Raw genomic sequence first — 13,730 nt, forward strand, 5'->3', positions numbered from 1 at the left:
TCCCCTCAGTGCCGCCCCTCCGTCCGTCCATCCGTCCTCCTGTCGGTCGGTCTGAGCCGGGCAACCGGTAACTCCCGGCTCCCGAGAGCCTCGCCCTCAGCCCTGGGCTCCCGGGGCTGCGGGCCCGACGCCAGGCGACGAGCGCAGCGGAGACCAATTGGGTGGCGGCCGAGTGGCCGGCCCCGCCCCGCCTCGCCCCGCCTCGCCTCGCCGCTCCGGGGCGCCGCGCTCCCGCCAAGCTCCGCCGGCTGGGACGGATAGACAGACGCACGGCCGGCCGCCCGTTCTCCTCGCCGCCGCCGCGCCGGACGCGGGGCCGCGCGGCGAGGCCTGATCCCTGCAGCGCGGGCCGGCGGCGTCGCAGAGCGGAGGGAGCCAGACGCGCCCGGACTCCTGCAGGTACCTGCTTCTGTCTCCACTTCCCCGCGCGCTCTGGCCGCTTGTCTGTGAGACCCGGCAACTTTACCGCATCTTCTCCCGCCTTTTGCTACCCCAGTTTCCTGCGTGACCCAGGTCACGGGTGCACCACCTCGCAGGTCTACGTCTGCAGGGGGACTTGGCATCCTACTGGGCACCAGTCTCGCGGCACTCCCCTTCCTCAGGTCCCTTGAGCCCGCCGTCGCTGGAGCCCTGAGGCTCCGCCTGTTGCTGGAGCTGAGGGCAGCCGAGACGGTGTCTGGGTCTCTGTAAAAGCCGCGTGGAAGTCAGCTCTCAGGGCCGAGGTTTGGGGGTTAGGGTAGGATGGAGGAACGACAAAAGGAGGGAGAATCCTTGAACTGGAGGGAAAGGCGGAATCTCGCGTAGGGGCATCCCCGGGGCGTTTCCTTGGCCGGGAAGCCCTTCCTTCCCTTCCTCGAGAGGAGGTGCTTTCCTGGCGAATGTAAGTGCTTCCCGGGCCGCCAGCTCCGCCTTCTTCCCTGGCATTCCTCCCCTCCCCTTTGCCCGCAGCGGTTCAAGGAGCTCCGCGACAGTCGCAAGGAGGAGCGCACCTAGGGCCTTTACCTTGGTGCAGCGCTGCGCCCAGGGGCTGCCAGTGCGCTCTGGGTGGGGGCGGTTTGGGGCTTGACGGGCGGGTGTCCAGTCGTCCGCGGACTCTCCGTGTTTGGATCAGGGGTAGTGGTGGGGATATCTGCTCCGGGGTCGGGAACTTCTCTTTCCGGCGACGGGCTGGGTGGCTGCCGGACCTCTTGGGGTGATGAGGCTGGCAAGCCAGCCAGACTTGCCGGCAGGGGCCGCGGCGAGCTGGGCTGAGCGCCTTTCGCATTGCGGGGCTTTTCCTGCCCTCCCCCCCCCCCCCCGCGTGCTCTGTCCCTTTTGGGAAAGAAGCTCCTTTTGAGTGCTCGGTGTCTTCCTCGGCCGGGGAAGCCGAGCGCACAGCTCCAAGCCTAATTCGGGCGGCCCGCGGCTGGGGCAGAGAACAACAAGGAACCCCTCCCGCCCGCCAGGATGACCTGGGTGGGGGCTTGGGTTTGACATCGGGCGGGTGTGCCGGTGGAGAGAGAAGGTTCCTGCCTCTCTGGTTCTTTCACATTATTCTCTAAAGAGAGTGAGGCAGGTGGAGAAAACCAGATCCGAAACCTTACCCGTCTCTTTACATTATTTGCTTAAATGATTTGCATAACTATTTGCATAGAACTGTATAAATTACTCCTGGTTGTCCCCCTTTTTAGACTACTTGCCAGTACCTGCCCAGGTAAACAGGAAGCAGGCATTTTCCTGAGCACCTGTCCCCTCGGTAAGGGCACATGCCCAGGCACATCTCCCCACACATCTCCAGCTGGAAGGGGGCAGAGTTGCTTCTCTGATAAATTTGATATCAAGTGTAGGTCCCCCTTTTTGCCTGGGTTGTAAACTCCTTGAGGGCATTGATTCATTCAGAATGCATTTACAACCCTACACTGTAGCCAGGTCCTGGGCTCTGCCCTGTGGATAGGCAGTAGAAGATGACATGGTGTCAGTTCCCAGTCTAGTCCTTTCCTTCGTTTTTGCTCACTAGATTCCTTCCTTCTTCTGGTCTGATATTGTTTGTCGTTTCAGAACTAGGAATTGGCAATATTGGCACAGGGAACAGAAGGTGATATTGAAGTACTTAAGGTTTGTTAATACAAAGTGTGTTGTGACTGTTTTAAGGAGATTTGTGTTTGTTTTGTGTGTGTGTGTGTGTGTGTGTATGTGTGTGTGCATTTAAGAAAGAAGGGGAAGAATAGGGACTCCAGGTACCTCCTCTGTCTTGAATGAATTTTGCCATTCACTGTAATCTTTCATAGGCTTTAGTGGGTGCAGTGGGTATGTCCCTTTGTTCTATCACAGATTCCAGCCTGAGGTGTATTTGGCATTTGGGTCCTGGATACCAGAATAGTGTTAGTTTCAAGAGAGCAGGTACCCCAAGATTTTTCTTCACCTCCTTTACCTTTTTCTTCTTAATTTAAGTAGATAATACTGGCGCCTACTATATGTCAGATATTCTGCTGGGCATTATCTCATTTAAGCCTCACAACAACCCCGTGAGGAAGTGTGGCTTGTGTCCTTGACAGTATTATTGTTGCAGAGCCAGTGATAGATGGGGCTTCCCTAGTTATATCCTGAGTCAGATGGGAGACCAGGAGGCTGGGGCTGGGTGATGCTTCCCTGACCTGCTGGCCACCTGGCTGGAGGTCTGCTTGCTAGCAGGGAAGGACAGCTGCCCAGGGAAGATTAAGGCAGTGGGGAAGGAGTGTATGTCTGTTGTTCCTGCTTGCCAGGTGTCAGGATAGTAGAGCACAAAACACCCACAAGGAGACATCATAGAGAACAGACTAGGACGTGGGAAGCCGGATTCCAACTGTGATTCTACCTCTTTATGACTCCTTCACTTAACATAAATTACATTGCTTTTCTGGGCCTCAGTCTCTTTAGCTACAAGAATATTGTTGTTGTTATCATTAGATGCTGTTGAGTAGGCTCTGACTCATGGCAACCCCATGTACCATAGAATGAAATGCTGCCCAGTCCTGCACCATCTCCATGATCACTGATGTGCTCAAGTCCATTGTTGTGGCCACTGTGTATTTTGAGTGCCCTTCAACCTCTTTCAGCACTATACTGGACAGTTTTCCGTTGTGGTCCATAGGGTTTTCATTGACTGATTTTTAGAAGTAGATCACCAGGCCTTTCTTCGTAGTCTGTTTTAGTCTGGAAACTCCGCTGAAACTCTTCCATCATGGGTGACCCTGCTGGCCTTTGAAATACTGGTGGCATAGTTTCCAGCATCATAACAATATACAAGCCACCAGACTACAACAAACTGACAGAAGGGTGGTGGTATAAGGCTATAGATCTCTAGTACTGTATTGTTACCCTGGGCTAGGCACCGCGCTAAAAACTATTCATTTATATTAATTCATTTCATCCTCAGGACAACTGTAGGGATGGGTTTTATTAGCCCATTTTAGATGAGGAAAAAGAGACAAACTGAGACACCTGTGCAAGGTCACACAGCTGGGGAAATGTGAAGCCAGGAGCTTTTCCTGGCCATCCTACTTCAGAGCCACTGGAAGATTCTGTCCTCCTTGTTTATTCCTATAGCCTTACACTTAGTAGGATCTCAGACCGAGTTTGTTAAATGGTAACGGTAGAGGTGGCTTGTGATTACCAAGTGACTTTTGAGCAACATGTCCTTGGCCTTAAAAAAAGCTTTGAACACTGTGCTAGAAAAACGTTCTTTTTGCCTTTACCAAAATAGTCTGCTTTCCAATGGAGTTCTGCCCAGCTGGGTGGGAAAAATGAAGACAGACCATGAAGATCATGGGTTAAGCAAGCATTGTGGCTATTTCCAGAAAATGTGTTTAATACCAGTATGAGAAACCCAGAGAAAAATCATAGAACACTTTGCACTCTGAGTGAAATCTGTCAAATAAGTTAACCAGTATCCAACCCATAGGTGTTTATTGTGTGAGTGTCATGTGCCCTGTACTGCTGGCACCGAGGGTAGGCAGAATCCAAGACCTGGTCTCTGAGCTTGAACTTACGGTGGAACCGGAGACTCAAGTCAATAAGCACAAAACAGGACAATAAAAGATACTAAATATTTAAAGACCAAAGAAGAATTGATGCATTTGAATTATAGTGTTGGTGAAGAATATTGAATATAACATGGATTGTCAGAAGAATGAACAAATCTGTGTTGGAAGAAGTATAGCCAGAATGCTTCTTAGAAGTGAGGATGGTGAGACTTCATCTCACATATTTGGACATCTTATCAGGAGAGACCAGTCCTTGGAGAAGGACACCATGCCTGGTAAAGCAGAGGGTCACTGAAAAAGAGGAAGACCCTCGATGAGATAGATTGACACGGTGGCTGCAATAATGGCCTCAAACGTAGAAACAATCATGAGGATGGTGCAGGATGAGGCAATGTTTCATTCTGTTGTAATAGGGTTGCTGTGAGTCAGAATTGACTCAGTGGAATTTAACAACAATGAAAACATTTAAAATAACACAAATTAAAAAAAGCCCAAACCCGTTGCTGTCAAGTTGATTCCAATTCATAGCGACACTGTAGGACAGAGTAGAACTGCCCCGTAGGATTTCCGAGGCTGGAATCTTTACAGGAGCAGACTGTCACATCTTTCTCCTGTGATACGGTTGGTGCATTGGAACTACTGACCTTTCGGTTAGCAGCTGAACACTTTAACCACTGCACCACCAAGTCTCTTTCACTAAATATTTAAGTCCTGATAAAAATCACAATGATAGTGTCACATTTGTACAGCCTGTTATGGTTTGCAGAAACTTTCACAGGGGTTATTTCATTTCAGTCCTCATTTCAACTGAGTAAGGCAGGGCAGAGGCTAGGAAGCCCATACTGCAGATGTAGAAAATAAGGCAAAGTCAGTGTCAGACTTAACCAAAGCCAGATGTCTTCTGACTCCAAGTCCAGCATTTTTCTGCCTCACTTCTCTCTGGTGTTAGGTTGGGCAGAAAAGGAGGCCAGTGAGATGTGAAAAAGTCCTTAGAGGCGGCTGAGTTTTGAATTTTACCCTGAAGCTGCTTTTTGCTTGCTGGTCTTGGCTATCCAGGGTGGCTTAGTGTTCCTTTGGTGGACAGGGGAAGGAAGAGTCATTTTTTTTTTTTTTTAAATGTATTCTGGAACCAGAAGTATGGCATGTGAAGCCTGGAGAGAAATCCAAATTTTGATGAACACAGTGACAACTTAGAATGTACAATGAAATGTAGAAGCTAATTTAGAAGAATTTTCGTCCCTTTATCCCTTTATCATTTCTCTAGGTCACCTTTTGAAATTGCTGTATACGCACAGCTACACCTTATAAAAGTAAACACTTTTTCCAAACCAAATTCATTGCCATTGAGTCGATTTCAACTCAAAACGACCCACGTGCTACAGAGTAGGACAGTACTACACAGGATTTTCTTGCTGTAATCCTTATGAAAGCAGATGGCCAGGCCTTTCTTGCATGGAGCTGCCAGGTAGTTCGAACTGCCAACCTTTTGGTTAGTAGCTGATAGCAAACTGCTTATACCACCCAGGCTCCTTAAACGCTTCTTAAATAAGCTAAAAATAGTTACTAGACTAGGCTGTAGTATTTTTCTTTGTGCAGAGGGCAGTAGCGAGATTCTCTTTGGAATCCTGTAGAGCCTTGCACCATGGTTTGCTTAGAATACCCAAATCAAACCAAATCCATTGCTGTCGAGTCGGTTCTGACTCATATCGACTGTATAGGACAGAATAGAACTGCCCCATAGAGTTTCCAAGGAGTGGCTGGTGGATTCAAACTGCTGACCTTTTGGTTAGCAGCTGAGCTTTTCATCTCTTCACCACCAGGGCTCCAAAAAAAAAATACAGAATGCTTCTCGAAATAGATACCCTATTAATATTGTCTTTAATTGTACAAGTGTTGGATGACGAAGGCTTATGATCTGCTTGTAGCCAGTAATGTTACAGGTAAACAGTAGACGTTGATACCAGCTGGCTTTTGCGGGCTTGCTGAAGTCCTGAGTGAATCGGGCATCCTGCTAACTGACCTGCAGATGAGTCAAGTGAATGCCTAGCAGGTGCTCACCGATGTGGTCTCGATGATTAATTTATGTAGTTATACATATTGTGTCCACGTACGCAAACATGCACAACTATTCATTCAATAAGTATTTCAGTACTCTATATGTGCTGTGCTAGATGCTGGGCATACTGTGGTAAGGGAAACAAATATGGGGGTGGGGGGTGGTTGGGGAGGCAGACGTTAAATAAATGCAAACATTTAAGCAGTGGTCAGTGCTCTGAAGGACTTCCCTGGAGAGAGTAACAGTATGGGGGAAGGCACTAGTTTAGGTTGGAGGCTCAGGGAAGACCTTTCTGAGGAAGGGACACTCCATTCTGAGGGCTGGATAGGAGTTCAAGTGAAGAGTGGAAGAAAGAGAATCCCAAATTTCAGGCTGAGAAGTAGCAGTGTGAGGATTCTGAGGCAGGAATGAGCACTGAGCTTTGGAGGAACTGAAGACCAAAGTGCCTGAAGACTGGTGGACAAGGGTGGGATGGCTGAGAGGAGTTTGAAGGTCCAGATCATGCTCTGCCCTTTAGGCTAAGTTAAGGAATTTATGGAGTCCCTGGGTGGTATAAACGGTTAATGTGCTCGGCTGCTAACTGAAAGGTTGGCAGCTTGAGACCCAGAGGTGTCTCAGAAAAAAGGCTTAGTTAGAGATCTACTTCCAAAAAGACAGCCGTTAAAAATCCCATGGAGCCCAGCTCTACTCTGATACGCATGGGATTGCCATGAGGAGGAATAGACTCAATGGCAACTGGTTTAAGGGTCTTAGAGTAATAAGGCTATGGGGAGGAATAAATGTTTTGTAGCAGGGGGTGTCATGTACCAATAGCCAATTTATATGTATGCAAGATTGAACAGGCTGTGAATAATACATTGGGTGAAAACAGATTAGGAAAGAATAGATTGAAGACATGCAAGAGTGGAAATTGGAAGCCTAGCTGGAAGGCATTTTGGAGAGATGAGACCTCAAACCAGCTTAGACTGGGCTGAAAAGTGACTGGGAGGTGAAGAGGTGGAGACCATTTATGTGTAATTGGGTTATAAAAGAGACTGGTGGTTGTGGGTGTGTAATTTGTGTGTTTGCTTGTCTGTGTAGAAGGTGATCTTGGCTGGAGGTTAGGAACTGAGTCCAGCTGCTTAGTAAATCAACACATACACGTGTGTAGGATTTTAATGTTTCAGAACATCTAGAAAATGAGAGATTTGCATTCTAGCTCCGGGTGTGTCTCCAAATTGTTGGGTAACATTGGGCATGTCATTTTTCCTTCTTTTTTCACAGCCTGATGATTTTATGATTAAAAAAATATGTAACATTTGTACTAATATTCTTCTTCAATAGATTCATTTGTATTTGTTCATTTGGATCATTGTAATAATTGAATTAGAAGCACTGTGAATGTGTATGTGGGAACATTTGTGATGGGATTCTCAGCATTCACTCTTTGGTGATGACCAGTAAGTTCCTTTTGATTTGGCTCCAATGGAGAGACATTAGTGATAAGCCTAGTGACAAGATGCCAAGCCCCTCCAAGGTAGATGGGGGGAGGCCCGATGGAGAGACCCAGGATGGTTATAAGACAACTCTCTGTGTCTCCATAGAGTCCTTCCTTACCTGGTCTTCCTCATCACATTAGCCTCTTCTTCTTTATCAATGAGTATCCGTACAAAAGTGCAACAGAACAGTGTCCTTTCTTTTGGGAACCTATGTTTTAGCAAAACATGCTGGTCCAGACATTAACAATGAACACCATATGTGGCCTGGTAGGGCCTTAAAGAAGGATAGAGTACCCAGTGATCAATTTATAGTTAGAGGGGATGAGAGTGTAAATAGGACATAGAGTTGAAAGTTATTCCAAAATCATTTAAGCCGTTTGCTGCCCCTGGAAGACTTACTTTGGGAATGCTGATTTATATCCTGGCAAATAATTAGTGTGTCAAGATAAAAGAGTGCCAACAGATGAAATCTTTAGACTTGAACATGATGAAATTTTTTTTACTTATATTATTCTCTGGACTGGTTTGGCTTTCCTAAGCCGTGATTGTTGTGCCAAGGTAAACCTAAAAGCATTTTCTGTGATTTACTCGAGGAAAAGAGCTTAACTGGTCAAAGAGATGAGAGAACGTCATAGATAAAGACTGTGGTTTGAAGTTTTGGATCGAGAGAAGAGTCTGGGTTCTGGCAAGTTTATTTCAGCGTTCTTGCCTTTGAGTTAAATAAATCATGTGTTATCCGGGCATTGGTATTCTTGTGGGTTTTTAAGATCTCAGTTTTCTAACTGTGGTCCCATCATAAGGCCACTGACTCAAGACCTCCTCCCTCCTCCCCTTGGCGATTAGAAGTTACCTGGCCAAAATTCAGCCTAAAGCTTCGTTTCAGAGTTGAGCCTCCTCGGTGAAGCTGGTTTCCTGGACTAAAAGTATAATTTGAAAGTGTTCTTGTTTGGCAGTGTCTGTCTGTCTGTCTACCTACCTATTTTTTGCTAACGTGTGAAAAGTTATGGATGTTCCCTCAACACTTCAACATCTCTTGAAATCACAAATCCTATAAAGTTGACTGACTGGAGATATGAAAATAGGAATCTCATGAAAGCTCATATGATGCCTGCGAATGTTGCCGTTTAAGCAATATCTGCAGACTTAATCTTATTGGAAATCGAATGTCAGTGAGGTGCCTCTTTTTGGTGATGAGAACTGAGATTTCTTTTCCTATCTCCTACAAACTGAAATTCTGGAAGCTGCCGCACACTTTGCCTTCTTGACGAGCATCTTTTATGTGGGGCTTTGAAATACAGAGTACAGGACGCACAGTTGTGTAATGTGGCCCTAAACTCTAATGGGTTTGCTTTTAGTTGCTTTTTATCACTCACCCTTTATCGCTATCACTCACATCAGCGGGGTTAGGAGCAGATAAGCAAGCTCTGTTTTACAACTCTTCACTCACAAGTTAATGCGAGCAACTTGGAAATTATTCCCATTTAAGCATTATTAGACATTGGGGTAAGTTTCAGGCTAGTCCACAAAAGCAGATTTAAATCATACTGAGGTGGAATGTTGGATGGTTTAAGTACTAGCAACCAAGGACTGTGTGGTGTCTATTGCTCCATACACTCCTAGACACAGACACACACCCTAGAGGAGACAGTGGTCATTGGTATGGACTGTGTAGCTGATTTGACATAAGTAGACATAACATAGCCAAAGCACAAAAAAAGTACCATATTTATTTTTCAGAGTTTATAGCAACAAACCAACAGCAGCCCTCCCACCCCAAACTGTTTGTATTGTCCAATTGTGAACTGCCTCAGAAACTACCAAAGTGACTGAGCGTGGAACGATTTTGAACATCCCTTGTTAAACTAACTTGAGAAGGAAACTCGCAGAAATGGAAACTCTGTGAAAATCAAGTAAAGAAGCCCACGTTTTACATCAGGGTGTATGAAGTTTGTTGTTTTGTTTTCAAGTGTGTGTTCTTGTTTACCGTGGAGTGAGGACTTTCTTTCAACATCTCAGGAGGGAAGACTATGCTGGTCCAGAGGTAACAACTAACACTGTTCCCTGAAGCCTGGTTCTGAGCTGGCAAGTGCCACTGCTGTGCTCACTGGAGGGTGTGGGCGCTTGTCAGCAGATCTCGGTCTCTTCCTTCCGCCGCATTCCACTTAGTTCTTCCTTGTTTGGAGAACTTGGAAACTCTGAGAGAGGTGGGTGTGCCTAGAAAATAGATTGGAGAAAGGAGAGGTATAAAAATTAATTTTTGTAAGTCAAACTGGAAACTTTTTCCACTTGCATTGCCTGGGGATCTCATTATTTTATTCTTTTTTTTTTTCTTATTGATGAAGTATAGAATTACTCATAGCAGATAGTTCTGGGCAAGGAATTAAAATCCTCCCAGGATAGCTTCTTGGAGCCAGATGTGAATGTTTAATAAACCATAAAAACAGTTTTTTTTTTTTTCCCCTACCTTCCAAGTAACAGACTATATGCTATATTAAAAAACCAAAAACCAAAATACAAACCAGTTGCCATGGAGTCAATTCCAACTTATGGCGACCTCATGTGTTGCAGGGTACAACGGCGTTTCATAAGGTTTTCAAGGCTGTGACCTTTTGGAAACAGATTGCTAGACCTCTCTTCTGAGGTGCCTCTGGGTGGGTTCAAACCGGCAACCTTTTGGTTAGTAGTTGAGTGTTTAATCATTTGTGTCACTCAGGAACTCCTATATGCTACAAAAACCATCATATTTTATTTTGTCATTTCTTTTCAAGTGTTAGGTAAAACTTTTGTTTTCACCACGTAAATTAGTCGTGGTGGCAGCTTTCCACAGCAACAGACACTTGGCTCTCTGAGAATTTTGTTGTAAACATGCTGAGGATTTCTGATTTGGCAAAAGGCACTCTGTTACTTGAAGCAGCAATAAACACTTCCTTGAAATCCTTTGGAAATGCCGTAACATGTTAGGTGCTCAGACTGGGTTCAGAGAAACCCTGTAATTGTCACAGCTATCATCATGGTGTCCTGGAGCCGCCAGGGAAGGCAATACGTTGTGAAGGTGCCTCCCATGCAGACTTCTCCAGTCTCTTTTCAACAGGAAAAACCTTATGTTTTACCGTTGAGTGGAACATTCATTTATTCATACTTGTACCAGGTAGCTTCTGCTTCCTACTGTGTATCTGGCAGGGGACATACGGAAGTCAGAGGTGATCCTTGGTCCTGAGCTGAGATAGACAGCTAAGATTCTGTGTGATAAGCAAAGTGCTAATGCTAAGATATGGGGTTCTGCAAGCACAAAGGGGAGTTTCCCATTTAGCTTTAGGTGTGTGTGAATCCAGGGCTCATCAAGGGAAAACTTCCTGGAAAAGGTGACATTTGAGCTGGTTTCTTGAAGACAAAACTGGAATTAAATGGATAAGAAGGGAAAAGAGCACTCCACGCAGAGAGAACAGCATCTATGAGGTTTGGAAGTGAGGGTGTACTGTGAGATTAAAACCAAACTAAATCTGTTGCTGTTGAGTTGATTCTGACTCATGGCTACCCCATGTGTTACAGAGAACTGCTCTGTAGGGTTTTCTTGACTGTAATCTTTAGGGAAATAGAATGCCAGGCCTTTCTTTTGTAGCTGCTGAGTGGGTTTGAACCACCAACCTTTAGGTTAGTAGTTGAGCACAATCCGTTTGTGCCACCCAGGGATTGCTGTGGTAAGGCTGGGGATGGTAAATAATTTGACAGGGTTGGGGCAGGGTATGACATGGATGATGAGGCCAGAGATACAGGCAGCGATGTTGTTGTGTGACATCCTGAGGCATTTGGACTTTATCCTGAAAGTAATGAGGAGCCATTGAAGGTTTTACGTAGGACATTGACACATTTAGCAGTTTTGACAAGTCACTGTCACCTTCTGTGGAGAGTGAGAAATGGAGGCAAGATTATGTAACTGACTTGTCTACTGGTGTGATTTGGGGGCCTGGACAGGGGCCTCTGTCTTATCCAGGTAGTTTAGTCTCTTCCTTGATGCCTAAAATTCCTTAGACTTCTACATTTTTTTTTTTTTAAGTCCAGAATAGAGAATTCCCTGGGGATGTTTAGAGGAATTTTTGGCCACACAGCTGTTTCGTCTTCCTGTACCCCCTCGTTTCCCTTGGCTAATTGTCCCTCCCTGTTTGTAATGTTGTCTTAGTGGGATGGTAAATGCTGAAGATATTCCTGGAGGCTTCTTCTGCCAGCCCCTTCCTGTCCTGCCCTAGCACAGCCATTTGGTGGTCACATGGTATGAGATCAGTCAATGAGACGTTCTGTCAATTGAGTGAATCAGGGTTGGAAGAGAACTCCGGAGTGTGTTCCAGACCTCTTCTTTAATGAGTTGTTTCTGGTTCCAGGTCTTTCAGAAATGCCTTGAGTCCCGCCTGTTTCCAGGTGTGGGTCTTCAGCCTTCTCATTGATTCTGTGAGATGCAGATAGCCTTCTGAAGAAATTATACCTATTTGAGTTAGCCACAACCAATGGCTGTTGCTTGTAGCCAAATAACCCAAAAAGATGTAGGAAACTTCCAAGGGCCTCATCTCACACCAGAGTTGAATCTCAGTGTTTCCTGTTGTTTTTGAAAGGGGAGCAGGCAGAGAATGCGAGGACACCTTGTTGCTGAAAGAGAGTGAGGGATGGTCTGAAAGGGTCATGGGTAACCAGGTCCCTACAGACCGGCTTTGTGGCTTCCCAGGGTTGCCGTGGATGGTCCTGCTTCAGTGTCTATCTGGAGTGGGCCAAAATAGCATTAAATAAGTGCAGGCAATTTCTGTGTACTGAGAATTCTGGTTCTTACTCAAAAAACACTCAGGGCAGTGGTAATACTTAATAAAAATGATAATTGTATATGCATTTATATTGTACCTGTATTATGTGCCAAACACTGTTCTAAATGTGATGTGTATATTAATCTATTTAATATTTGTAACAATACTTTGAGGTAGGTGCTGTTATCATCTTATATTAAATTATTATCCTGTTCCATCCATCCATCCGTCCATCCGTCCATCCGTCCATCCGTCCTTCCGTCCTTCCGTCCATCCATCCATCCAAACAGATGAGAAAACAAGCAATGAGAGGTTTCAATAACTTCCCCATGTCATATAACTGGAAAGTGGCAGAACTGGGATTCAAATCAAAGCACGCTGGTTATAGAGGCTGTGCTCTTACCCATGGGTTTAAATCTTAGCTCCACCACTTACTAGCTGGGAAAGTCATTAAACCTCTCCAGCCTCAGTTTTCTCATCTTCAGAATGGGAATTAAAAAGAGCATCTACCTCATGGGGCTGTTGAGAGGCTTAAAGGATTTACTAAGTGCTTAAAGCAGTGCCTGGTACATAGTAAATACTCAATGAGGGTTTTCTAGAAAAATTATTTAGTAATAGACGTCATAAAGAAGGCTGAATGAGCGTACTTGAAAAAGTTAAGCACAGAAAACACGCGACTCTTCTGTCCCCCACTTGTGGTCTATACAATGCCCTTTGTAGATATGTTATGGCTCTTCACGGAAAGGTCCTGACGTAATAAAAAGTCATTTGTACTGTTCCCACATTCGCTTAGGGAGATAAGGCCAAAGAAGAGTTTATTTTAAGGACGTGAGCCTGGTGTGTAAGGATAGGCAGTAAGCCATTAACAACAGGAGTGGTGTGGGAGGAGCTTCCCTGCCAGGGGCCTTGTTGGGTGACCTGAGCTTTGGTCTGGACTTGCCACCTCCCTGTTGTACTTAACCCTTTGGAATCTCAATTTCCTCATCCATAAATAGCAGATAATAATAATACCTGCCAGTCTGGTTTGATCTGGGCATTAAATAAGATCATTCAGTCATTCATTCATTTCCTGCTGGGCATTAGGGATGCAAATTTTTTTTAAAAAAGTAGCCCTGCCATTGCAGAGCTCACAGTGCAATGGAGACAGCAGTATAAAGCATTCTGCTGTAGGTCAGTAGGTTAAATACTGTGATGGAGGTAAGACCTGGTGGATGAGTAGAAGCAAGTCTGGCTTTGGGGTAGGGAGGAGTTTGGGATGAGATGTTTGTTCTGGAAAATATGATACAGCCGAATCTTGAAAGGCATTCTGAGCCAGACAAAACGAGTGCAGAGATCTAGAGGTGTGAGAAATTGTGGGTTGTGGCAGGTGATGCTGATGGACAAGGAATAAAGGTAAAGAGAGCTAACA

The 13,730-nt window shown here is 45.5% G+C and overlaps 1 protein-coding gene across 8 annotated transcripts in view; it reads left to right on the forward strand.

The window, feature by feature from the left end:
- The first annotated feature begins 306 nt into the window (after window positions 1-306).
- Window positions 307-13,730, forward strand: part of KCNS3 (potassium voltage-gated channel modifier subfamily S member 3) — a 66,733-nt gene continuing 53,309 nt past the window's right edge. For 7 of the 8 annotated variants that reach the window (XR_010323555.1, XM_064295067.1, XM_064295066.1 and 4 more), the window contains exon 1: window positions 307-399. The gene's annotated coding sequence lies outside the window, so the exon portion shown is untranslated. The remainder of the gene's footprint in view (window positions 400-13,730) is intronic. The other variant, XM_023550446.2, reaches the window with a different exon arrangement.

The sequence above is a fragment of the Loxodonta africana genome, chromosome 12 (assembly GCF_030014295.1).
Source record: "Loxodonta africana isolate mLoxAfr1 chromosome 12, mLoxAfr1.hap2, whole genome shotgun sequence".
In the NCBI taxonomy this organism is placed as follows: domain Eukaryota; kingdom Metazoa; phylum Chordata; class Mammalia; order Proboscidea; family Elephantidae; genus Loxodonta; species Loxodonta africana.